The 27,481-nt window shown below is 34.5% G+C and overlaps 1 protein-coding gene across 19 annotated transcripts in view; it reads right to left on the reverse strand.

Annotated features, from left to right (window-relative positions):
* The window catches only part of ZBTB20 (zinc finger and BTB domain containing 20), a 758,521-nt gene that overhangs the window by 519,139 nt on the left and 211,901 nt on the right, over positions 1-27,481 (reverse strand). For all 19 annotated transcript variants that reach the window (XR_012507067.1, XM_045507287.2, XM_074363908.1 and 16 more), the window contains one exon: positions 24,094-24,139. The gene's annotated coding sequence lies outside the window, so the exon portion shown is untranslated. The remainder of the gene's footprint in view (positions 1-24,093; positions 24,140-27,481) is intronic.

Raw genomic sequence — 27,481 nt, forward strand, 5'->3', positions numbered from 1 at the left:
GGCATTGAGTGCAGTGATTTATACAGTTTATTTGAACTAATACTCATAGCCAGCCTGTGAGGCAGAAACTATGAAGAAACAGAGGCTCAAAGCAGTTATGGCTTGCTCAACTAGTCACTGGAAGAGCCAGGATTCAAACTCAGGACTGATTCTAAAGTCCACCCTTTATATGTTCAATTTTGGTCTAAATCCAAGTAAGTTATGTCTACAGAATTAGCCAAAAATGACTTTATTTCCTCAAAGACCAAAGTCTAAGAAAGACTTTCTATTATCCTAAGGCTCTTTGCATGATAGTAAAGAACACATACATTTTATAGTCTAATCAGTTAAGAGACTCTAGCATAGCATATTTGAGATGGAGATACCTTGTAATCATGTAGTCCAACCTCTTATTTTGTAAATTTTGAATGTACCAAGACCGACTAGATGAATTACATAGATTACTAAGGAGAGGAGTTCTGAGGATAAATAAAGTACAAACTCTTTGTTCCTAAGGCTGAAGATCACGAGAAAAATATCATCTTGTCCTGTGTAGGTGAGCTCTATGATGCCAGGCATCTTGTCTCTTTTGGCTAATTGCATCTGCTACTGTAACTAGCACATAGATACGATGGTGCTGTTTACTGGCACATAGTTACTAGCACACAGCTCACAAAAGCAGGTGCCCAAATAATGTATGTTTCTTGAAGGTATGAATGGGTCTGGTCATGAGAGTGGGTGTGATGTAGGTGCATGTGTACAACTACTCAGGAGACTGGTCATACCAGTCAGATGTCACTGAATTTTTTTTTATTTGCCATTTGGATCACATTTTCTCCTCATCATTTCCCAGTGGCATTTTAAGTGCCTTATATAGCAAAGTCTTTGGGTTCAAATGTCTTTATCAGGAATCAAGAGTTTAGCATACCATCAATAAATGGAATTTGTAAGGTGCTCTTTAGGTAGGACCATTAAGAAAATTTTTTAAACTCATCAGGAGATAACTCAAAGGATTTTGATAAAGTGACAATATAAACATTTCATTATTATCTTAGATTCAAGGGGGTGGGGAATACAGAAGCGATGTTTCACTTGTAAAACCCTGTTCCCATGAAGCTGAGGAGAAGGACTGTTTATAACAGAATTTTTCAGCCAAATCGCAAAGGGACCCCAACAGGCTTTCTCAATTTGTGGGCGCTGTCCTCTAACAAGGAGCTCCTTTCCAGACTCTCTCTGGAAACCAAAGATTTATGTCATTCTCTTCATATTGTAAAATGAAATTGATTTGGTTAAAGGAAAAAGAAAACTGAAAGCTTGTCTTTATTCCAAGTGCTAATCCTGCCTGGACAGACACCTCATTAATATGCCCTATTCTGAAGACCTCCAATGACTTTGCCTCTGTAGCACTCTAACCATTACTTGGACTTTTCCAGAAATCAAGCTCACTACAGGCATTTGTGAAGATAACCTGTGCTTTGACATAGGCTAAAAAAGGAAGATCAATAAACACTCTGTCAGGTTATAAAGGGGGAAGCAAACCATTCTTTATATAAATGACAAATCTGCTCAAGTTCCAAACTAAAGGAAAAGTTACATGTACTAAAAACATTAAAAAAAAAAAAAAAAAAAGACTATTCACTTAGTAATCCTGAAATGCTTTCTGCTCTTTGAACACATTCAAACAAGTAGGTATCACAGCATTTCACTGATAGCTTATCAAACCCCAGAACAGAATGGGAGGACTGAATAAAAAGGGCTTTCCTAGGGGAGCTCCACGGTCATTGTTCTATAAAAACATATGAACATATTGCTATAAACTCATCTTCACAGGAAGTCACCCAGCTTAATAAGCACAGACCTGCAAGTTAATATTAAAATTCACTTTGATTTCAGCAGCAACAAAGCTGATCCAACTAGGAGCTATTACATAAAACCCTTATTGTCATATTCGTCATCACGACTCTCAATAGAGACCACTGCGGCACCAAGAAGCCCTCAGATCACCTCAGGAAATATGCTACGCAGACAGCCATCCCAATAACAATACAGCGGTGAGATGGCCCTGTTTATTTTATCAGAATGGCACTCCCTTAATTTTTCAATTCTTTTCATTGATGTCCTCTTTCATGTATAGGTCTATTAGATTCTACTTCCTCTACTGTCCTCCCAGGAATTGGTGCTTGCCAACTACAATAAGTTGTTTTGACAACTTGTCTAGCTATACAATACTCTGTTTCTTTCCCTCTGCAGTACTTTTGGCTTCAAATGAGTGCCTTCAAAATATAGCAGAGACTATGTAACCAAACTATGCAACAGGGGAAAAAACAGCTTTCTACCCGTAAGCACCATCCTGCCAAAACCACAGTCTTTCTTGTGCTCATAGTTATCTTTCCTTTCCTCTTTCTTTACGGATAAATCCCCCTTGCTATCTTGTCTACACCTATCTTAATAAGGAATGACTGCCGTGACTACCCCCATCTAGCTTACGCCATTCACCGCCAGCACCTCTGCTCTCCTCGTGTGCTTCAAGAAGAACTGATTAGCACTTTGCATAATTAACCTGATTAGCACTGTGCATAATCAAACTGATTAGCACTTTGCATAATTAAAAAGAAATAATAATAATAACAATAATAAGCACTAAGTAATATCAAAAGCTGTTAGTCCCACAGCCCTTTGGTTACCTCCAAGATGAGTTCAGCGCAGTGTTTTGCACCTTCACATTGAAATCTTTTCTTTAACTCAAAAGTCAAGAAAATAAATTAAAATGCTTTCAACCCATTATGATTTTCCTACCCCTATCAGTTACCAAAAGAATCATTTCTTGTCCATGCTTGCCTCCTTCAATTTTAGTCTTGCATATTTTACCTATACCAAAATGGAGAAAATGCAGATATAAAACTAAATCAACCAAAAACATTTTGAATAAAGTTAGAACCAAGATGTATGCTGCTTCTCGAGCTTTATCATTCTCCCATATTCTGTTTCTGGGTAACAATGAGGTATATGAAAAGAACTAGACAATCTGTCGGGAAAATCTGGCTCTGACACTTAGTGTGTGACCTTGGCTAAGTCATTTAACTTCTCCGAACTTTAGTTTCTTCACTTGTAAAATGGAAATAATAATGCCAGTTCTGCAACCTCAAGGGCTGTTGTGAAAATAAATAAGACAGCAATTTAGGAAGATACCTTTTAAACTTTAAGGCACTATACATACATAAGGTATCCCATTCTAAGTCCCTAAACCTCTTATCCCCTAGATTTTCTTTCATACCATGGAAACTTTACACATTATGAATAATAACAAAATTTTATATTTCTAATACCTTAGAATTAGAAGTTAAAAAGTCTTTTTGCATACTTTATCTTATTTCCTATTCAGTGGCTGAATGTGATTAAAATTTTGACTCTGAGTTATAATTTAACTTTAGTCATTATTGTATCCATCACAGCCTTCATTTGTATTTCCACAGAGGTTAACATCAAGCTGTTGCTGGGAATTCATAGGAGATTAGAAGAAAATCTAGTATATTTCTATTAATTTGGGATTGCAACTTAGAGACTTCTGCAACTCTGCTTCTCTCCACTCCATCATAGCCAACTATCTGTTCCTCATGACCTTCGAGGCTTATTAATTTAGTTCCACTTTCCTCCAAGAAACCATCTCAAACACTCTTTAATCAGAATTTCTCCCTTCCTCTCTCATGTTCCCATAATAGTTTATCTGTAACTCTGCTTTGTACAGTTGGCTATATTAAGTGTGTGTCTTCTCTAGAAGACTAGGAGCTCCTGGAGAGAAACACTCTGCCTATTCATCTTTGCCCCCACAATAGCTGCCATAAGAAGTGGTGCACATGGTGACCACTCAACACATTTGCTGCTTGAAGAAACCAGACAGCAAAGTAGTTTTTTCACTGTGCACTTACTATATAACTGCTGTGTGCAAACCTGAGGAATTGCTTCCATGACTGTTTGCTAGGGACTCCAAAGATCTTAACATACCCATAACCAATTTACTGACCATTAAAATATTTAATGTATGTAATATTACATTTCATTTATCAACTCATTCACTTAATCATTCAAAAATAAATATGAATGCTTACTAAGTAGTAGGCATTATGCTAAACATTTAATACAGCATTGATGAAGTTCGAAAGGAACTATTGGTTCCTCTCAAGGAGCTTATAAAGATAGCTTACTTAAGGAGCCTTCAGCAGCCTTTAAGAGACTGGGTGGAGAAGCATGAAAGGGGGACCTTAAAGTGGCCGAGACAGTCAATTGCAAGGCACCCACCACAGAGCCACTAAGCTATCAACCCAAAGGAAAGAAACCCAAATAAACAGTCAGTGTTCCTAGGCCAATCACCCACTTTACAATTCATTTAATTCAAGAAAGAAAATGCTGCTGTGGAGATTATTCAAGTCCAAATGTTCCTGGTGAAGGTGCTTCCAGTAATTCTGGGAAAGAAGCCAATCCCCTAGTTTTATATGTAAATATTTTAAAAACACACACATATATATAAGCACAAAGGAAAGGTCAGGAAGATGTAAGTCTTTTAAAAATCTATTTTAACAATTTTTTCTATAACTGTCCGCAAAAGTTTGGGCTTTTTTGTAGCCTTACATTTTCTTTTATACAATACACCTGCTTTTTTTTCCTAAATTAAATATTTCTTCCATCTAATGACTCTCTTTATTAGACAGCATCTAATTTGCATACATTTACATACAATTTAACTGCTAGCTCGTGAGAACAAAGAAATGGCTCTGTATTGTACTGAAGGACAATACTCAGTAAAGGAAGGTATAAAAACCAACCAGCTCAGTGACTGTGTAAGCTCTTTGTTTCACATATACCAGGCTCTTTTCTTTTTTTTTTTTAAACATACTAGTTAAAAGGGACAAAAATTATTTCATCAAACAATGAAAGAAAGATACAGCACTACGTTGTTTAACTGCCTATTTCCACACACCAGCCTCCCCACCCCCCTACCAACTTGGTTACTACAATTCAGGGGTCCAAGTTCTCTGAATCTACTACAGTTTCCTTTATTAGATTTGATGGATTCAGTCCCTTCATACACTTTTGTTTCAAGTCTTATTCCTAAAACAACCTGGGATTCCACTGTGATAAAGCTCTGTTCTGATGCTAATTCATGCTGCCACCCACCTTGTTCCCTGAACAGACAGGGGTAGAATACTGCATACAGTTCTCCAGGGAACAATACACACCCTTACCCTTATCAAGTTAACAGATGTAACTGAGACTTCAAGTTTTTATGTTATGAACCAGCTCTTTAAAAGAAATTTTTCCAGTGTGTCCACTGAGAAGTAGATGGGAAAGGAAGTCTTGAATACAGGGAGGGGGTATATGGTGGTAAAAGAAAAATAAGAGATAAAAAGAGTACTTGAGTTAACTGTTTCTTCACTTAGCAGCACTATCCCTTTGTAAGTCTCCAAACTTGTAAGACTCTTGGGAGATTTAAAAAAAAACAAAACCTGAAAATCAAGGGCCCTCGACTCTCATTTGAAAGTGAATTCACATACTCTGACACAGGCTAAGTCACAAATCACCAGACTTTTCTCTGTACCTCCCATCCTTGATTCATAGAGAGGGAAATTATGGGAAGCAATCTTGAAGAGTCTGGTCAGGTGTTTTGTAAATACTAATACTGAAAACACACAAAATAAGTAATAAAGCTACAGTCACAGGCAACTGAAAATAAACACTTGAGGGATTGAAGTTTCTGAAATGCCATGTGTAAAATATCACACACACAAAAATATAGTATACAAAAATGCAGCATATAGGACATACTGAAAAACATAAAGCCACGTATGAACTAGCTTCATAGGCTCAATGGAAATATCCTCTGTAACTGAGTGCTGACAGTGGTCATAGGAGATGCACTTCTTCAGAAATATATTTAATATCATTAACTTGGCCCGGTTTCTGCAACTGATAAGGCAGATTACAATTTTAATGACCAAGAGAGGTGTGAACTTGTCAGTGATAAGTGAGGAAATTCTACCACTCTGTGGGGCTGCAGAATGCCCACAGGATTTGGAACCTTCGGCAGCCCAACAGATTGCACAATCTCTACCAGCAATCTCAAAGCATGTCTGATTTTCCACCTGGTGAGAAGAAGCCTGAGTTAGAGACTTGTATTAATGCTGGAGTGCTGGCATAGACCAAGTCTGCCAACTTCTTAACCCAAAAGCAGTTTATGAATAATGACAAAAAAGACACTTAGAAGAAATGTTTAGACACCATTCTTTTAAAAACCATTAGATACTGACTAGATTTTAGTCACTAGAATGAATAGGCAGGAAGGGGTTGACCCTCTGAAAACCATGGCTTATCTCTAAAAACACTTTTAAGCTCCTTAAACTCGGGAACCTGGCTCTGTCTTCTGAACTCCTTACTCCATGAGGCAATGAGACAATCACCTCATGAGTGATCATCAGTAAGCTTTACTGTCCTTTCAGAGATTACAAGTTTCACATGAAAGTTCTATTTCTGAGGCTTATTAGATCTCCCTTAGTAATACAAATCTGAGGTAGTCCTTATTTTCATGTCATAGTATATTTATCTGCTGGTACCCAGAACCAGACCTATTTTCTACACTCTAACGTATAAAATTCTGCCTTGTTTGTTTGTAAAGCATCTCTTAATACTAACTCAGCCAACATCACCTGTGCTGGAGGTGGTTAAGATCCACCTCCCCAAAGCATGTTACCACGGTGACAAAGTAGTGACCTAATTTACACACACCTGCTGGGTTAATTGGGCCAAAATGAAAGATGATATATATGCTCAAAATCCAAAACTGATTTTTCCTCAAAATTAAATATTTGATTTTTTTTAAATTAGCAGTTTCTAAAGCTAAGCAACATACTCCAGGTGTGCATTTGCCAGTTAATATACCCTGAATGTTTCATGACACTTGAGGAGCAAAATATATTGAGTGATGAATACAAATCTTTTATGTATTTTCTGTGTGCAATGATTAGTACGAGTAAGTGGTCTCAATCACTGAATACATGGGGTGTGCCTGAAGGGTTGGGCCACAGCCTCAAAGCAAATAGGGACATTTCAACTGTGGCAAGTTAAAACGCAGAGTCTGAGCTGCCTCTAAAAATGCAAGTTTGTTTTGGAGAAAGCTGCTCTCAGTAGCTTGCATCAGCCTGCAAACATCTCTTAGGTGACAACATCTCTTACCTCTACTTGACCTCTTCCCACCTTTTTGTACTCATCCTTCCCAGACCACTACACAGCTTTTCTCTGAGCCATATAAATTTATATACCAAGAACTGACAGGATATGAGCAAAAAGACACTCCGTGAGACCTCTGGTAAAGCCACAGCAATGTGTAAGTGGTATAGCTAAATGCACCAAAATCTTGAAAAACATGTATATCTTTGACTCAACTATTCTACTTATGGTAATTTGTCCTGAACATAATCAAGAATGTTCATAAAAATATGTACATATTGATATTAATCAATAGGTTATTTATAATAGAGAAAAAGTGAAAGTAACTTATATGTCCAAGAATAAGACATTGGCTAAAATATTATAACACATCCATTGTATGGAAACTATATAATCAATAAAAAATCATGCCAGAGAAAAATTACTTATTAACAGAAACAAGTTTTCATAATATATTGTTAGTTGAATCAGAATCCACAATCATGCACAGAGTATAATCCTATGTTTTTTGCATGCATACATACCTATACACATCAAAATGTTAATAATGACTTTTTTTTAAGTGGTAATAGTAACATCAAGGGTGATTTTATTGTCTTCTTTCTGCCTTTTTTTTTGTGTGTGTTTTCCAAATAGTTTTATCATGATGACATATTACTTTTATAACAGAAAAAAGAATATTCTATAAAAAATAAAGTGAAGACTAGGAAAAAGTTAAATTACATTTCCTCTCCCTCACTAAGACTGACATTTCACCTGTCCTTTCTTCTCTCTTAGTCAACTCCAGTCATAAATATAACAGATATTAAACTGAATGATGTTCCTTTATGGATATTCAACTTTCTAACTGAATGGCTCCTTTACTTATTTACAAACCTTACAAAGATGTCAGCTATCAGAACCCTTAGAGTCTCTAAACTGCTTTTCAAGCTTAGGAAAACCATATAAAGTAAGTGCCTTTTAGTAATGATGATGACTTGAAGTGAAATTTTGAAGGAACAAACACATCTTTTCATCACTTAGCTGCTGCGTCCTGCTTAAACTACAGTGTTCACATTTTTATTTTATGTGTTCAGTTATAGGGTCTTACTGATATGTAAGTGCTTCTCTTAAGTAAGTAAAATTAACATTACCACATGAACTGGAATTGCTGTTAAAAGTATCTCCCTAGGGGTTTGATTTATTCTATGATGCTTTCACTGATTTAATCATTGCTTAGATTATCAAAATATAGTAATTTATTCTCATAAGTAAAAAAGTTTCTTGGGATTTTCCTATGTCATAAACAATAGACATCAGTGATTGATAAATTTTAAAAATGTCAATTTTGACATTTCAGTTCTCATTCTAGCACTTTTTTTTTTTAAACCATAGTGCTAATCTCTGTCTTCCTAGGGAATTCATGGGGGGAAAAATGATCCTGTTTTTCAAGTGATAAAATAAAAATTTCGTATTTTAATTTCTCAAAATAAGTATTAACAAATTTTTTAAAAATATATAGTATACAAAAATAAATCTGTGTTGAATTAAAGATGTCAATATTAAAAGAGACTAAATTACAAATGTACTAGAAGAAAATATGTGTAGTTTTTTGATACGAATTTTCTATACCATAAAGGAAATGACTGATAAATGCATAAAACGACCATAGCAAAAGCCAAAAAGCAAATTAAAAACTGAGAAATATTTTAAAACTTGTAACAGAATAAGTGTTATTTTCCATATACAAATCAATAAAAGATAAAAAATAGAAAGTATTTAACAGCCACTTCACAGAAAAAGAAATACAAATGGACAGTAAAATTTTTAAATGGTGTTTAATCCAACTCATAAATAAACGCAAATCAAAACAGTGATGAAATATTATTTCACTTTTTAGACTAGAAAAAAATTGTTAAAATCAAGTATTGGTGAGGCTTTAAGAAAGCAGGGATTCTCATTTACTGTTGTTAGAAGTATATATTATAACAATGTTTTTAAAGGAAAAATTTTTAAAGTTGTCAAAATTTTAATTATACAAATATATCTAGGAAATTACAATATGTATATATTAATATAAGTATAAGATATTTCTAGAAGGCTGTTTATTGCAATATTTTTGGAATAGGGAAAAATTGGAAATAACTAAGTATCCATAGACTGTGGTTAAATACATTTTGTTACTCTCATATTTTATAAAATGGAAATATTAGGAAGCTACAAAAAGAAGTTAATATAGCTTAATTTACTATAGTATAAACATTATAAGTCTCTAACATATAGTATTAAAAAGAAAAAACAAAATATAAAGAAAATTTGAAAGGTATGATTGACTCTCATTTAAAAAATACAGGTAGATAGGTACATTTCTGTACATGAATACACTTGAAATTGTCTATTTCTGGTAGTAGCACTGTAAGTTGGTAAAGACATACTTTTCATTTTATATCCTTGTATATATCATTTTATTTTTAGAAATTTTACCATGTCTATGCACTTTAAAAATAAAATTAGCAAAAATATTTTTCAGTGTAGTGGTAAATGGTGAAAAGTGAAGTAAAAATGGTGAAAATAAAATTAGAGTACGGTATTGCTCATTTCCTCACTCTGCACTTGTCTAGTCCTATTCAACTTCACTATGTTTCCATTTTCTCATCTGTAAAATAACTGAATTACAGTAAAAAGATAATATCTACATTTTCTTATAGTTCTAACAGTTTGTACTTTTATGTCTTAATAATCCAATACAGGATAGTGGAAAATATGTTTGAGACTTAAGTATCTATTTTGAGCATCCATAGCTACTGCAACAAACAAATCTCTATTTGGTATGTTGTAGACACCTGTAGTCATGTCTTTATGACAATAGGAAATAATGTATATGCTGAAAATCTTGATAAGCTGAAAAAACTAAATACTATCTTAAATACTATACTCATTGTACAAATAGTGCTTCTAGGTCTCAACAGTTTAGTTCTAAGAAAGTGCTGAAACATGCTAAACAAGACTACTCAGAAATGTACTCCTTATATACCTCGCTACCAACTTTCAGCACTGGCCCAGGAGTTTTCTTGACTCTATTCTATATATGTTCTCAAATATACAACTTGAGTAGAACAAAAAATCAAAATGGGTTTATCATTCAGGTATACATTGTCAGAAGCATTCTTTAAAAGTTTTTGATATTTTATAACATTATAGTTCTTGCATGCTTACAAGTTATAAGAAGTACTCTGTGTCTTTTTAGTTTGTGGTATTTGAGGCTTCAGTAACATTAACGGCCTTCTTCCACTATGACTTAATAGTCTTGATACTTGGATAGTTGTTTTTAAAAGCAAAATCTTTCAGTCATGGTTTGGATGACAAATTATATGGTCATCTAAGTTACATAGTAAAAACTGTTCACTGTGGTATTTCTAAGAAAGAAAGTGGTTCTTTCCTTTCATTTCCGGTTTCCACTATTGTGATAAGCAGAACTACGGGAGTTTCCGTGGTAAGATACAATGGTGTAAGTGCTAACATTGTTGTGCTATTAATCACACTATAGGTTGGTTTATAAATTAGAATGTAGGCAAAGCCTATCAAAAATTATATGGAGAGCTTTTTAGTTTCTCTAATAAAAAATAATTTTAAATCCTCTTATCTAAAAACTTGACCATTTCTGAAAATGTTACTTGGCTCTGTTTTTCAAATGCTCACGATAGAATATTTGCTTCCTTGTGTATTTTTTCTTTTGGTATCATCCTGGGTCATGGTAATACTGTCATCTGTTATAGCAGCAAGCAATGGGAAAACAATAATACCGTGAGCGCAATGCTGATAAGACACATTAAACTCAGAAAAATTCAATCAAATCTCATCAATTTCAATAATTTACAACCACACGTCTTTGTCTATAGATAAACAATTTAATTTTGAATGAAGCATTTAGAGAAATTTCTACTTCAGAATGAAAATAGAGATGAGAAGAACAGATTTCCTGTGTTCAACTCAAATGGAAAGGTAACTACATATTCCTAAAAGGTTCTATGTTAAATATTGACCTACTATGAGACTAATACTTGAAAAAAAAATCTAAGAATATTCAGTTTGATCTTCCATTTTCATTTACAGTCTTGATATATAGAAAAAGAGGAAAAAGGATGATATTACTTCTAGAAAAGATGATTTTCCAAAGGAAGAGATGATGGTTCAAGAATCCCTACCAATCCTTGGCATCAAAGTGGGCAATGGAATTGATAAGGACAGCTAAGAGTAGCAATGAATCCTGTCCCTGTCTTTGTGGCCTAACTTTGGCTTTCACAAATAACAAGTCTGTAAAATTCTAGGAAGATATAGTTAAGCTTATTTAATCCATTACTGAATGCTTATTTTTGCTGTGTTTACTATCAGGATAAAGAGAAGGGTCAACTGGAAGCAGATCTCTTAATATACATTGTTAATAGCTAATAGATGGGACATGCATCCGCTTACCTGTCTGTTCTAATACACATATACCTTGCACAACCCTGAGCAACCTGTCAGGATACAGAGATCAAATTTCTTGCACTCCAGGTCTTTCCTTGACTGGCTTTTCCATATTATTGCACTCTTGGTTCAACATGATTTCCACAGAAAGGCCACCAATAACCACTCTCCATACCCTAGCCACTCCTACTTTTTCTGTTGTACTTCCTGAATAGCCCACACTACTTCTGAAATATATCTTATTTATGTACTTAATAATTCATTTGTTGTCTTCTCCCATACACACACACTACCACCCTACCACCATGTTAACTCCATGAGTTATAGGTTCTTGGTCTTCTTACTCAGAACTCTAACTTCCATGCCTAGAACTAGGTCTGACTTTCACCATGGTGTAAGAGTGATCCATACCAGAGAGAAATCTGCACTTTAGCAAAGGGATACTTTCTTCTCTTTGGTTCTTATAGTAGCAGGAACAAGGCAAACTAAAATAAGTTAATTCAATTAATATATTTTGGTTGCAAATAATTCCTTTGTAAATCAAAATAACTTTCACATTTAACTATATAGTTATTTCAGATATTATCTAATTTTCTTTTTTATTTAATCTTTATTTTTTTTCTGACAGGGATGTCTAATGCTTACTTCTAATGTTTTCTGTCCTATGAGCATATAGTTATATTACCTAGAAGAGAAGTGCACCAGAAGAGCTCCAAGTCCTGGGAATTTTTCAGTAGATAACACACATCATAATTCATACAATTACTAATTATCTGTTTTTAAAATTCAAATTGTTGGTTTATCGAATATTCCTAAAGAAAACATAGCTGTAATATTCCATAATCATGAGGTAGAAAGGATCAACAAATGCTTCCAATTCTATTTCAGTTCTTTTAGGAATGGCTTTACTTTCTGCTCCCTGAGTCCACTCTCACACAAATAACACTCCTTTCTTATATTTTCAACATAAAAACATTTCAACACTTTGGGAATCAACTTGGGTGAAGTGGGACAAATGCAGGTATTTTAGTTGAGCAGAGCTGAGTTTAAATTCTATCTCAGTCACTTACTGGCTACGTAAAGTTAGAAATTAACCTCTGAGCTGAGCTTTGCTATCTCAGTCTAGTCCTGGATACTCATGACTTCCAGTTATCACTTAATGGAGGTGTATTTTTATATATAGCCAGATTCATGATTCTTTAATAAAGACCTTGCCTAGCTAAATATAAAGATTAGATTATATTATGGTTTCAACAAGCTATTGTTTACCACAATGCTTTTGTCACTCTATGACACTAAGTTTCAGGGGCATATTTGGCTTATAATATCTGGAGACCATTATAAAAAATTATGTAACTCATGATTTAGGTTATGAGTAAATTTATTTGAAAATACCATGGGCTTTAAAAGTATATTTTGTATCTCAACACACATGGATTCACAGAAAAGCTGGATGATACCAAAATCAGGTTTTAATTTTGCACTGCCTCTGTGAAGTAACCGTAACCCTGCTGACTACCTATTCTGTGCCTCAAGTTCAGCATCTACAATGAAGAGGAAGTTTCTGTAGTTTAAGAGAGTATGAAAGGGAATGGCTCATCATTCAATTACAGCCATGAACAAACCAAAGATTTTTAAGCAGGAAGTATTCTATAAATGCTGAACAGATTAACTTTGTCAACTACAGGGGAGAGAAAGGATTAATGTGTGAGTATGTAAATAAGCCTTCCATAGTTATTTACTACAGGAAATTAAAATTACTCTTTATAGTATGTTGTATGGTGTTCTTCAAAATTTCACGTCTACCTGGGACCTCAGAATGTGACATTATTAGGAAATGGGGTCTTTGCAGATGTAACTGGATAAGGATCTTGAGATGAAATCGTCCTGGATTTAAGGTGAGCCCCAAATCCAATGACTAGTGTCCTTAGAAGAGGAAAGATCAGAGAGACACACACAGAGGGGAATGCCAAGTAAAGATGGAGGCTGAGTTTGAAGTTATGTTACCAAAAGCCAAGGGACACTTGGGGCTACCAGAAGCTAGAAGCTGCAAGAAAAATCATCACCTAGAGCCTTCAGAGGAATTGTGGCTGGGCTGCCCTTGATTTTGGACTTCTGACCTCCAGAACTGTGAAAGAATAAATTTCTGTTGTTTAAAGCCACTCATTTTGTGGCAATTTATTACAGCAGCCCTAGGAAGCTAATACACTGTCTCTGTACTTTCCAGATCTAAAACAGTGAAGGAGGGTACAGCAGTTTCATAGGTGTAAATAGTGACCATAAAGTCCTTAGTTGATAGGAGCATCCAAGGACAAAGAGAGATCAATGGGAAAACTTACTGGGAAGTTGTAGTGACTATTGATAGTAGTAACTCTTAGAAGTGATAAACTACTGTCTACTTGGAGTTGTTCCCTCTTAAATCCCATAGATAAAGGCCATTTAAAAGTGATATAACCTCTTCTAATCTCATATTTCAAGAAATCCAGAAACCAGTCTTAAACAGATGTGAGTCATTTTTTTAATTATAAGATTTATATTTTAAAAAATCTAAAGTTCCATAGACATAAATAATTAATAAATGTTTCATAACAATACATGATCAATAGCAAAAGTATTCCTGAAATCATTTAATTGAATATGATTTAAGTCAGTCATCAAGGGAATAATTATTTATGTTGCTGAAGAACTGAATGCAGAAAGTAAATATACCTATTTTTGATCAATGGGAATTTAAATGTAATATCAAATGACAAATTTACAGGAGGAAAATCAATTTTCTTTTGGCCGAGGGTATATCCTGTTCTGACACTGGCAAAGACTAGTAAGTGCACATTATTTTTTTGAGGCATCAGACCAGTGTGATTAAAAATTATGTTTGAAAGTTCTCCTAATGTCCAAAATTAACCATTTCTTAATGTAATACTGAACTCCGTTATCCTATTTGCTACATACAGTTAAGACATTATAAAAGCAGCATTTTTTAGTTAATTTTCTGCTCATCTACTTTTTTCTCTACATATCATTATACATCTACACTTACTTAAATATCAAAATTCAAAGACGCTAACTCATTTACATGTTTTTATCTTTAAAACTCATGACAAAAAAGTGCAATCTTGTTTTGATGTTCTTAACAAAAAAATGATAATAGTAAATAATGTGAAAAGTTAGAAATAGTTTAAAGAAAATATATATTGTGCAAGATGAAAGATCTATTCACATATTCTCACCCTAAATATAAAGGGATGTAAATTTAGAAAGTTATAAATTAATTTCATAAATTCACTTAAAGACCCTCAAAATCATAAAGATGATACAAATATTCATCATTAAATATTACATAATAAAAGCAGGAAATGTTGAAGTTATTATCTTTCTAGGATGACAGCAAACATCAACTACTATTATTTTTTCTTTTTTTAATCTGAGATGTGCACTAATCACTGTTAGTAAACTGAACTCTTTCTGTAGTTCGTATGTATTAGTTAGCCAATCTTCTGATCAACCTTCTAGGCATCAAATATTCTAAAGATAAAAATAAATGATTCTTACAACTCAGAGATGAGCCTGTTTACGTTTGAGTTGTTTTTGAAGGCATTGGTCTCTCAATACTTTATAAGCTCAGTAAGATGCAGATGATTATGGTATCAATAGAATCAGGTGGAAAATGAATACAGTTATGTCAATACCTGGAACAATTTGCATTGAATGAATGAATGAGTGAAAGAATGAATAAATAAATAAAACACCAAAAGGCAATGTTTAAAATAGATCTGTATAAACAGTTACTTTATAAATTATTAATATTAAGTAGTTGTTACAGATGAAAGAAAATTATTATTGAGAAGCAAATTATTCAACAATTAGTAATGACTAGATTATGGGGTGCTTCTTAAATTCTTGCTTCTTTTTTATATAATTGTATTGTTCTATTCAAAGTGCACAATACATCTGTGAATAAGTCCTATGTTTATGTTATTTAAGGCCTAGCTCAAATCCTACGTCTTACTTGCAGATCACAGAGTTTTACTAAACCTCTCTAGTACTTAACGACTTTTTCAGCAATAACAAATAGGTTTCATCGTAAATCAATTTCCATTAATTGGTAACGGTTATCTAAAGTGTTATTTTCAGGAGAATTCTTAGACCAAGTTCTGGTTTAGTTCAGAGATAACCATGGTAGATTGGTGATGTCCTTCATGGGCAGGGTAAGTTACCAGGGGGATACTGGGTCTCGAGACTTCATTTGACAACAGTGCTGATATTTTCACTTTTATAGCATTTATCTGAGCCAAATTCAGGTCTAGAGCATGTACTTAATACTGAGAGTGCCTTATTTTTACTTGTTAATTTATGTCATGTCTCTTCAAGTATACCATAAGATTCTTGTAGTCTAAGACCATATGTAATTTTTTATGCCCATAGCATCTAGTTATGCCTTGTAAACTAGGCATCTGCTAATGATAACAAAACAACATTTTTAGAATTCACTCTTATTACTATTATTGATAAACTCAATTTATTTCTTGGCTTCTCTCAAAAGATTATCAATATTAAACCATTTTAAAGAAACTTTGCTACATAAACTATACATTTTAGGTAAATGTGTTGTCTTTATCATCTCCAGGTTCAACTTAACCATTAGGAAATTGGTAATATTCAGGAAATATATGTCTGCTAAATGATATGTTGTTCCAATAATGGAACAGACAGAAGACAAAGAAAACAAGCATTTTTATAATTTAAATCTCTTAAAAATTTCTAAATACATATATTTAAAAGTATATTTTACATATTTAGTATATCTTAGAATTTTTATCACTTTTTTAGTACACTGCATCTTCTTGCACATAGTAAGTGTTGAAGAAATCCATGTTGATTAGAGTTACATTAGAGAAATAGTTCCATTTTTCATTCCCTCCTGCTAAGCAAATGTATTTATCATATTCCATAACAGCTCACAGTTTGTTATACATTAACTGCTCATTCTCTGTGCCAATAAGACTGTGCTGGAACAGCAAATGAATTTGGTACGTTCATTTAAATGATTCTGCAAACCACAGGCTACACAGTTGTCTAATGATAAAAGAGCTCCAAAGCCACCTGATCACCATTATACTCCCTTATTTTTTTGGACTAGCATGGTCAGTACTGTCAGGATCTCAACGCTGAGAAGAATGAGAAGGAAGAGTACACCTCAGACATAATCATGAAAAGGGGTTTTATTAATTCAGGCACCAATGGCGATGTGGCTAGATTGGAAGGAGAATGAAATACAGGATTTGAAGCGCTTTATCTGCTCCAAGACCAATGCTGGTTTTGGCACCTCTCTCACTCTAGTGAGTTGCAAAAAAACAAGCAGGTGCTAGCAATCTGAGAGACCACATGCCAGCTACAGCTGCTTCAAACTGATTCAATTACATCTGCCTGAATAGTCCCAGGACATCAAACCAGTTGAAGAGATCCGTAGGTTGCAAGGAGACCTAGTCTATCCTGAGACAACCACCTGAAAATCTCTAAGTTTGGATATAAGTGATCATTCTATCCCCAGGCACAGGAAAAAAGACCAGAGGAAATGTGGTTTTAATTCACTTTAAAATTAAAAACTGGTTGGAGAGAGCACAAAAGGTCCTTTTGAATTTTCATGTTTAAAATCTGACAGTAGCTGAGGTCTTAAGGATACCTTGAAACAGCCTGATTTTGTGATAACATTTCCCAAATCATTGGGTATAGCACATTTACAGAACATGCTCTTGGGATCCGGACTTCGCTCCAAACCTTGTTTGTACAAAAAGGGGCCAAGCAGCTGGGAAATTCTGGAGTGGAGTGTGTCCTCATTAGTTCCCATCTGCCACCAGAACTCAGCTCATGGCAAGTTTGGCTAAGTCCTGGTGTACTCAGGTCCAAATGTGGGTCAGTTTTAATTACACTATACAGAATTCAGTGTGTGGTTTTTAAATCCTTATTATACAGCACAGAGGAACGGGCAGCTCTCCAGCTAATCAATTTTTTAAAAGTACATATATAAAAATTTTAAACCAGGCTAGACAGATAGTGGGTGGAAAAAAATCTTATAAATGAGTACAAGGGTTACTTAAGAGAATTATTAGTGAAATTGGGTCATAAGCAAGTTCTGCTTTAAAACTTCAAAGTGAGAACAAACTGTTCATTGGTAAGATAGAAAACTTAAAATAACGTACACAATGCCCCTTGCTCTTCAGTGTGAATGCATAACAAGTCTGTGACCAGTTTACAGTAAATACTATGGTAGTACTGGCTTTCACATAAGCAGAGATCTTCCTTCTTTTGTTTTTCTCACTGAATCTCTTTCAAGGGGTAACTCATGGCAAGGATTGTAAAAAGGGGGGAACAAATCACAAACTACATGTGAAAAGTGAAAAACAAGGATGAGGGAGGGGAGAGAGAGAAAGAGGAGAGCAGAGTGCACATGTGTTGAGTAACAGACTCTGAGCATGACTTGGCTTTCCATGCCATCCACACAAACAGGGGCCAGAATAAATCCATGCAGTCTATGTTCAGAATCCAACCTGTCCAAAAGCTTCATCAGGTGCAGGAAAGCTAAAACACTAAGCCTTCAAAGACAACTTTCAGCAAAAAATTCAGGAGTGACGATGTAGGCAGTCAATGTTAGGCATTTATGCAATAGCATAATGTACCACTTTTGATGGATAAAATGTCCTTTGGCACAAGCCCTAATGACAAAAAATACCCCAAAACCTTAAATGCCCAGAGTATTTTGGGGGCTTTTGACTGAGTTGTTATCAAGGCAGAACTGAATTTTGGGTTGAAATATTTACTAGCTGTGTGGTTTTGGACAAATTGCATATTCTTTCTAAGTTTTTTCTTTTCACCTGTAAAATGGGGAAAATAACATCTTCCTAGTAGATTGTTGTAATGATTGTCAATAATGTATATATAAAACATCTCTCTGGAATATAGAAGTCACTCAGTATATGCTAACTATTTTAACTCAACCGTTATGAGTTGAATCGTGTTCCCTCCCTGAAAAGATAAATTAGAGTCGTAACCCTAAGCACCTCAAAGTGTGACCTTATTTGGAGATAGGCTCTTTAGGAGGTAATCAACTTAAAATGAGATAATTACAGAAGGCCCTAATTCAATATGACTGATGTTCTTATAAAAAAGGGAAATCTGGGCACAGAGACAGATATGCACAGAGGGAAGACAATCTGAAGAAACACTGGGAGAAGATGGCCATCTACAAGCCTAGGAGAGAAGCCTGGAACAGACCCTTCGTTCACAGGTCTCAGAAGGAACCAACTCTGCCAAAACATTGATTTCAGGCTTCCACAGTGAGAAAGCTATTCCTATTGTATAAGCTGCCCAGTTCTGTGATACTTTGTTATAGCAGCCCTAGCAAACTAATATCAACTAAATAAAAATTTCATTGATCATCAATGTTTGCCTTGACTCATCATGATCAAAACTGTACACTTGACATTAGGTAAGTCAACTTTATTAACTCTACTGAATAATGGTCTATATAATATATTAGCTAGTGCTTTTCCCCTTCTTTTCTGACTGCTGTTCAGGAAGATATTGCTGCAATATATACAGCCTGGCAGGAAAAAAGAAAACTGGTATACTATAATTAAGATCATCTAGTTTTTTATTAGAGATAATTAAGGGAAAATCATACAAACAAATTCACAAATCCACTTTTCTACTGTTGAGGGAGTTTGCATAGGAGGGTATCAGGACATTTTACCACACCAATTTCCTTCTCAAGAAAAAAAGAAAGCCTTATAAAGCCATTATTTATTCATTGCTAACTCTACTCACTAAACCTGGGGCTGCTTAGGTTGTGACAACCTTGTCAACAGAACAACCTTCAGTTTACTAGGATGCATGTAAGAGACGTGGTTTAATTGGCGAGTATGGGTTCTTCATTGTATGCAAAAAATTAGTTTCAAGAGTATATGACTTTCAAAAGAGGAGTAACAGTTGCCTGGGAGTTGTATCAATAGCCCTTCCATTGTAAGGCGTATTCCCATAATCAACAGACATTTAACTCTTCATCTTGAGTTTTTCTTTAAATAGCCCCAGCTTCTATAGACATGTAGCATGCACTGTTAGACTGGTGAGTCTAACCAAGCTGAACTGAGACACTCAACTACAAACATCAAAGACATAATGTTGCCATAGTAATTTTCTTAATGGGTGAATCCTATACATCCTCCAAAGTCCTATACTGCCCATCCTAACATCTTCTATATTTTAACAGGAGAGAGAACAAATTTAATATTTATGCAATATTAGTGTGTTATGTACTAAAGTATTTTGTATACCTAATCTACTTTAATCCTCACAGCCATCATTAAAAATGTGGACATCATTACCAATATATTATATTGAATTGTGGAACTGAAATTTCAGTACAGGTCATTTGAACTCCAAAGCTCCTATAATTCAAAGTCAGGCAAGAGATTTAGAATCCAGATACTCTAAAAAGCATCATGGCTTCTAAGATGCTGATTAATTTAAGGAAGTCACAGACTCCTTTAAAGCATCTGAAGTCACTTACATAGTAGATGTCTTGCTAAACTTGACTCAGTTTATTCCTCTTAAGGAGAAACCAGTTATTCACAAACTGAAAGGCTTCAATCAATTTAAAATAAACTATTCCCTTTATGAGAATACCTGAAAGTCTTTTAGATTCAGTACAGTAATAGCTTTTCTTATGGTTAGTATTCCAACAACTTGACATAGTCCATTTACTTCCTGGGGACAAGCAATCAAGTTTTCAATCACTAGTACAAAAAAAATTAGCTCTAATCTTTTTCCACATGAGGTTTCTCACACTACACCAAGAATCAACAGTTCTGGGATCAAATCCTGCATCTCTTACCTACTAAGCAGTGTAACCCTGACAAGAACATGAACTTTTCTGAGAGTATTTTGTCACCATGGATAAAACAAAGATATTAAATAGATGACAATTAAGGTCCTTTCAAGTTCTAACACTGTATGATTTTTAGAATCTCTTCTAAAGCCCTAGAAGCAGACGTAACTTTGGATAGAACCTTTAAAACAATCTCTGTGACAATGTCCAGACCAGGATCCCTGCTCTCAGGCAAGCAGATGGTCTTTCTTCAGTATCTAAGTTGTAGTAGTGGTGATGGTGGTGACAGAAATAATAGTAGTATAGTTAAGACTTATTAAGCACTAGCTACATGCCAATCACTAAACTAAGAATTTTACATGTATTGTGTTAAAGCTAACTCAACACAACAATATATGAGGTAGGTACTATTATTTTTCCAATTTTCTAAAAAAAAAAGTAACAAAGGAACAGAAAGATTAGGTAACTTGACTATGTCCATACTAATAGGTAGTGAAGCCAAAAAGAGCTCTGCTGACATATCTTTGTTTCCTACCAGCCTGTATGCTCTTTGAGGGCAAGAACTTTGTGTTATGCATTTAGCCTAGTTCAGTGTCTAGCAAATAGTAGGCATCCATTTATTGTGCGAAATAAAAGGAAGAAAGGGAATGAGGAAGGGAGGGAGGAAGGGAAGGGTAGAAATGAAGAAATTATATCTAGACATACTATGTTCTCAAAAAACTTTGATTTTCTTCCTTTATTTCCTTAACCCCAAAATCACAGGGAAAACTGCAATTATGCTCAGGAATCCTAGGGTTTGGTGATTTCTCTCTCCTGGGGATTCTATACTATTATTCCTAGTACGAGTCATTGAGGCATCTGCTATTATTTGGTTTAGTATTCCAGCTGATATGTGTTCTTGGCTCATCTCTTAATTTCTAATATTGAGACGGAGGAATATAGTATACCACACTAAGTTTCTGGGGAAAAAAATGTCCTTAATATTGGCCTCTCATTCACTGGTATAAACCAAAGTGAAAAAAAAACTGTTCACAGAGGTAAAAGCATATCCAGGCTTAATAGTACCAATGAACATCCTCAACCAGTGGTACCAAAATTTGACAAGTTAAGCAAGATGTTTTGATGCAATGGATACTGGCTTACTATGCTACCTCTGCCATTGTTGTGTGACTACCTCATGCCATATATAAAATGGAACTTCAGAGAAGCCTATCTTGAGCAGGTCTTAACTAACCCTATTTTGACTCTACCTCTACTTGGCTCTATTTTTACTTACTTACAGTTAGAATTTAATGAATAATAGAAACCATAATTATAAGCATGTATACAGTAAATACAAGGACCATTACTTCTGTTTAGCAAACAGATTTTTAATATGATTTGATCTTGCCTGACCCTAAGAAAGTCAACATACATTTTATTTTTGTGTTTTCAGTGAGATAGAGTTAGGATGGGGGTGGAGGAGTAGGAGGAGAAAGCAATTGTTCAGGAAACCTATGGCATTGCTCATATAACACAGAAGATTTATTCATTCCTATGTTGCAAATATTTCCAAGGTGACAAGAGACTTAGTCATTGAATGCCTCAGCATTGTGTGTAAAATAGGGGTAACACAGACTTTTCTCATAGCCAACAAAAATAAATACAAAGAATACTGCAAACAGTGTTATGGCAATTCTTGATTATAAAAAGATCAATTTGTACATTTCTCATTTTAAGGACAGAATTTATCAGTACTCTCATCCCTGTCTCATCAGTAGTATGAGAACTAAAGGAAGTTCATCAAAATATATAACATCCAAACTGTATAACAGGCAACAAGTTTCTAGGACTCTCTTCTGTCCAGACATGTGTTATTCATATATGCATTCATTCAACATTTAGAGACCACCTACTATGTATAAGGCATTGTATTAAGAGGCTATGGACAATCCTATAGTTAGCTCAATACCTGTATTTCCTACTGTCAAAGAGGTTAAATTCATATTATGGTAGTTTATTAAAAAGAAAAAAAAACAGACTTACATTGGTCAATAAAAGGAAAAAATACACCAGCTCCATGATTTTATGTTACTAAATACTGATGGAAACTCCTGAGCATTTTTTAAAATACAGTATTTTTTGAGAAGAATAATGCAAATTTTAATACGTTTCAATACTGGTAATTCGAAACTACTAAATTATTTAATTAAATACTTAGCATATTGAGTTGTCACTTTTTATGTTCCATTTACAGAACTCTAACTAGTATATAATATGGTCTGTAATACCCTGTCTATATTAAAAGTGTAGATATTTGTCAGAAAATATACAGAGCTTTTACCTAAAATAAACAACATCACTAACAGCAACACTTAGGAAAAAATATCGGGTGACTAGGATTGGATGAAAGTAAAGGATGATATTCCAGCCTTAAAATTTACATCTAGATTTTAATCCCTTTTCTAAGATTACTATTTTCGCTTCTTTTCCTCCCTCACTTCCACCCAACTGCAACAGAAGACACACGCACAAATCAGGAAATTATCTTACAATATATCCTTAAATTTTCTGAATATGCCCCATGTGTCCACTAATAGCCAAATGCTTTCAAATCTGTTCAGCTAAATGGATCAATAACTACATCCAACCTCACATAGTGGGGTTGCCAACATAGTGAAATTGAGCCAAACACAAAATGTCTCTACGAGGACAAAAACTGTTACCAACCCAGTTATCTAGAGAGACCTGCTCTCCCCAGGTATCCTATAAAGAAGGTAACATACACATTATCTAGAGCAGTCAACAGCTACTAAAAAAATCGTTGAGACGCAGAGTGAAGAATTTGGCTAACATATTTAGGAGTTAAAACCAGTGAGTCTTATAATAAGCCAATGTTATAGTTCAAGGTCTACTTCAAGTAAGAATTTTTCAAATTCAGAGTACACAAAATACGTAACAGCACAAGCAAACTGCTAACAAGCTTCTCTGTGCTCTCACGCATATGACACAGCTGTGAGCAACAATTGAGCAGGTGCAACCAAGCTTTTGAGAATTCCTGCCTGTTGCCCAGGAACCACAACACCGTACAGTTAAGATTTTAAACAGGTGCAAACACTTTTTTCCATTCCTCTAGTGCTTAAGACAGTGCAGCAGACAGTACCTCTGCAACTGCTCCTTACCTAAAACCACCACCATAGAAAAAACTCAAAAGCAGCAAAACAAAGTTTGAAAATAAAACAATAATGTCAAAAACAGTGATTCTGCAGTAGTCTCTGACCTCATATCAGCAGTTGCTGTAACAATACAGTTTCATAAAACACTCTCTACTCTCTTCACCAGATGAATGCTTTGTAATTAAAATTATTCTGCCTCATCAAATCTTAGAAATGTTTATTTGATTCTTACAATAGAGTGAAATGGAAGGTATGTATAAAATGCACTATCCTTTGATGTTGTCAATATAAGTACTCAAAAATTAACATTTTCACATTATGAAATCTGTAAGTAATTTTAATACACAAAATAGTAATAGCTTGTTGATTAATAAATAGGTTAATATAACTATAGGTAATTCATATACATACCTGTGCAGCTATGGGGCACAGACAGATTTGCGATTTATCAGGTACTCTGAAATGTAAAACAAATATGTAAGTAAGAATTAATTTTCTAAATGGAGCCAGTTATTTATGCTAGACAATTTCTGCAGAGAAGTAGAAAAGACTGCAGTCCTTAAAGAGCTGAGTTATTTTATTTCTGTATTTTCTCCATAGGATATTTCACATTACCCTAAATTCACAACTGTACACAGAGCATCCCAGACCAGTATGATCAAACACAAGTGCCAGCAAGGGACTAAGACTTACCATGGCCTCTGAAAGGAAAATGCTTTCACTAGAGGACGAGACAAATACTTAAAAATGATTTTTTTTGGTATTCTTCCAAGACTATTGCCTTCCTCATACAAATATGATTCCTACTCTCTAAAATGAAACCACCCAAATTCACCTACTCTCAGTTTGGATAGAATATTGGTGAGGAAGAAAGGAGCTTTTGTAGAGCAGTCCACAAAAATGCATAAATAAATAAAAGTAAACTCTGAATGTTCATTAACTTCAAGTTACAACAGCAAATAGAAATGAGATTGATTGCTATAAGAGGGAATGTTAAAGCCACACTATATATAATGCTTCAACCCAACACACTTCAAGGAAACTGCCAATGAAGTAGGTATCGAAACAGAAGTACAGCTTAAGCAAGATATGCAGTTTACAATTAGACCTGAAAAATATTTGCATGTAGGTGGAAACCGTATTGCAACATGCAGCTTCTGAACTGCTGTGACCCTTAAAAATATTTCATAATTCTTTCTGAAAGCAAACTAAAATACTTGCTTTATATAATTCTGAGTGTAAATATCAGTCTTTCAAGCAAGTGTGTAGAAGAAATAATCAATTTTGATAGTGACAATAAAACATCATCTTTATAATACTTCTGATGAGAATGTGAATTGCTAAAAATTGTCTGGAAAACTATTGGGTAATATGTATCAAGAACTTAAAGTTCAGAATCTTTTCTCAGTAATTTTAGTTCTAGGAATCTATCTTACATAACTGAAAACCAACAGAGATTTATGTTCAAAAGATAATATGTATGACAGCAAAAAAACTAAAAGTAACCTAAATGTCCCATAGTGGAAAAAAATTAAAATTAAATAAAGCATAGCATTTCCATATAAAGTAAGGTTTTGAAACAATCCTTAAGTGGTACTATAATGTTTTATAAACATATAGGTACCAATTGCATGGACATAATGAAATTGTGTGAATGAGGAAAAAAAATATTAAGAGTGATTACATCTGAATAATAAGATTATGCATGATTTTATTTTTTCTTTTTAGTTTCAGATGTAGTTAATCCCTACAATAAATATTAATTTTATAATAGGAAGAAATATTAGTTGTCAGGGTAGGGGCAAAAGAAAAAAGTTGTAGAGTGCCATATGGAAATCATAAATCTAAATGTCATAGTAAAATAAATTAATTTAGTCACACATAAAGTCCACTAAGTATACCTACAGTGAGAAACTCATTCTCACTGCCTCCTCATAGGGGTACAGCCAAGGTCTCTTTCATTCCACAGTTTTAAAATCTACACCAGTAATTCAATAACACATTTTTAATCATCTTGGCAAAACTTCTTTATTTATGCAGAGTGAAATGATGGCAAGAACAATTTAGGACTACAAATCTGTTCAACCTATTACAAACTAACTTAGTCACTAGGTCAACAGTGTTTAGTGAGCATCCATTACATGCAAAGTGTTGTTTGGCAATATGATAGGCTAAAAAATAAATTAGAAAACATCTTATCCTCAAAGAGCTAAAAGTGCTGAAAAAGTCTGTACATAATACCTTTCTATTAATTTTACTGTGAACTCAAAACTTCTCTAAAAAAATAAAGTCTTGGGGGAGGGTATAGCTCAGTGGTAGAGCGCATGCCCAGTGTGCACAAGGTCCTGGGTTCAATATCCAGTACCTCCATTAAAAAAAAAATAATAATCCTAATTACTCCTCCCCCCCAAAAAAAAACTCTAAGAAAAGTCTTAAAAAACAAAAAACAAAACAAAAAATATGTACATACAGCTCACATACAAATGTAAACACAATACAGTTTAAGGCATTTGTGACAGCTCTAGTATACTTTAAAGCAAGAAAACATATGTCAGGTTTATTTTTTATATCATTGAGCAAAAGCTGATATTTAGGTAACACTCAACAAAAGTCATCAGTACATACACGAATGTGTATCACTTATAAAATGCCCTAGTAAGTGTTTTTTCCTTACGTAATCTACTTTTTGTTAATAGAGTTATATAATAGGAGACCAGCTATAAAGGAATATTGATTCAATTTCAGATGCCAGATGTGTAAGACTGTCTCATTATCTAAAGACACATAAAACATATGCACAATTATCAACAAGCCAGAGTTATTTATTGTCAACCAAAGTAAATAAGTGAGTTACTTACTAACCCTGCCAAAGACACTGCTATAACACCTCCTCCAGGGGAAGAAAAGGAGGTTAGGATGGATAGCCGAGTACTGAGGGTGAGAGGATCCCTAATAACCAAAGGTGGTGGTGGTGGTGGTGGTGGTAAAGGTGAACCACTTCTGTTGTGCAGACAAAATAATGCAGCATAGAGTTTCCCTCAATGGTTCACTTTCTTTGTGGCCGGTAACCATAATCGGTATTTGCCTGTCTGAAGCCAGTGCCACACAATGGTTCTGAGATTCAGTCAATGGGGTCAGCTTGTGTGAGGCAGTGCCAAGCACTAACAGAAGCTATTCATATGATCAATGATCCATGGATCTGGGACAGCAGCAGAGTTAAATTAGGTAAGATGGTTGTTAAGTGATTATCTTTTGCCATCAGACAAACCCGGAATCGACTTCCAGCTCTCTCTCTTCAATTGTGTAATCCTGGGTGAGTTACAATTTCCCTGTCTGTAAATTGATCATTATGTTACCTACCCTATAGGATTGTTTGTGCCTACTACATGTTATAGGCATGTAAAGGAGTGCCTGCTATAAAGTAAGCTATAAAGAAGCTGTTAGTACTGTCCTGTTGTATGAGAAAAGGAGAGGATGTCTATAACTTTAAGCTAGAGAGTTAAGCTAAACAAGGAGTAAGGAGATAGAAAGACAGCTTGCTCAAGATATCAGTCTATATTCTACAGCTCACCCAAGAGCCTGTCAGTCATGTGCATGCTGGATGTTCACAGAACATCTCTGAATCAGGAAACACTATAACAATACGAATAGCCACAATAAGCAACCCTAACAAGCCTTTTAAAGTAACATTCTTATTACTGAAGAGGAAGGCAGTGGGTTCTAAGTAATACATGTAGCAAAACTGCCCATTTTTCTGGGTGAAAAATGAAGGATCATAATCTGTACCTAACTGAAACAA

This window comes from Camelus bactrianus, chromosome 1 (genome assembly GCF_048773025.1).
Source record: "Camelus bactrianus isolate YW-2024 breed Bactrian camel chromosome 1, ASM4877302v1, whole genome shotgun sequence".
Taxonomy (NCBI): domain Eukaryota; kingdom Metazoa; phylum Chordata; class Mammalia; order Artiodactyla; family Camelidae; genus Camelus; species Camelus bactrianus.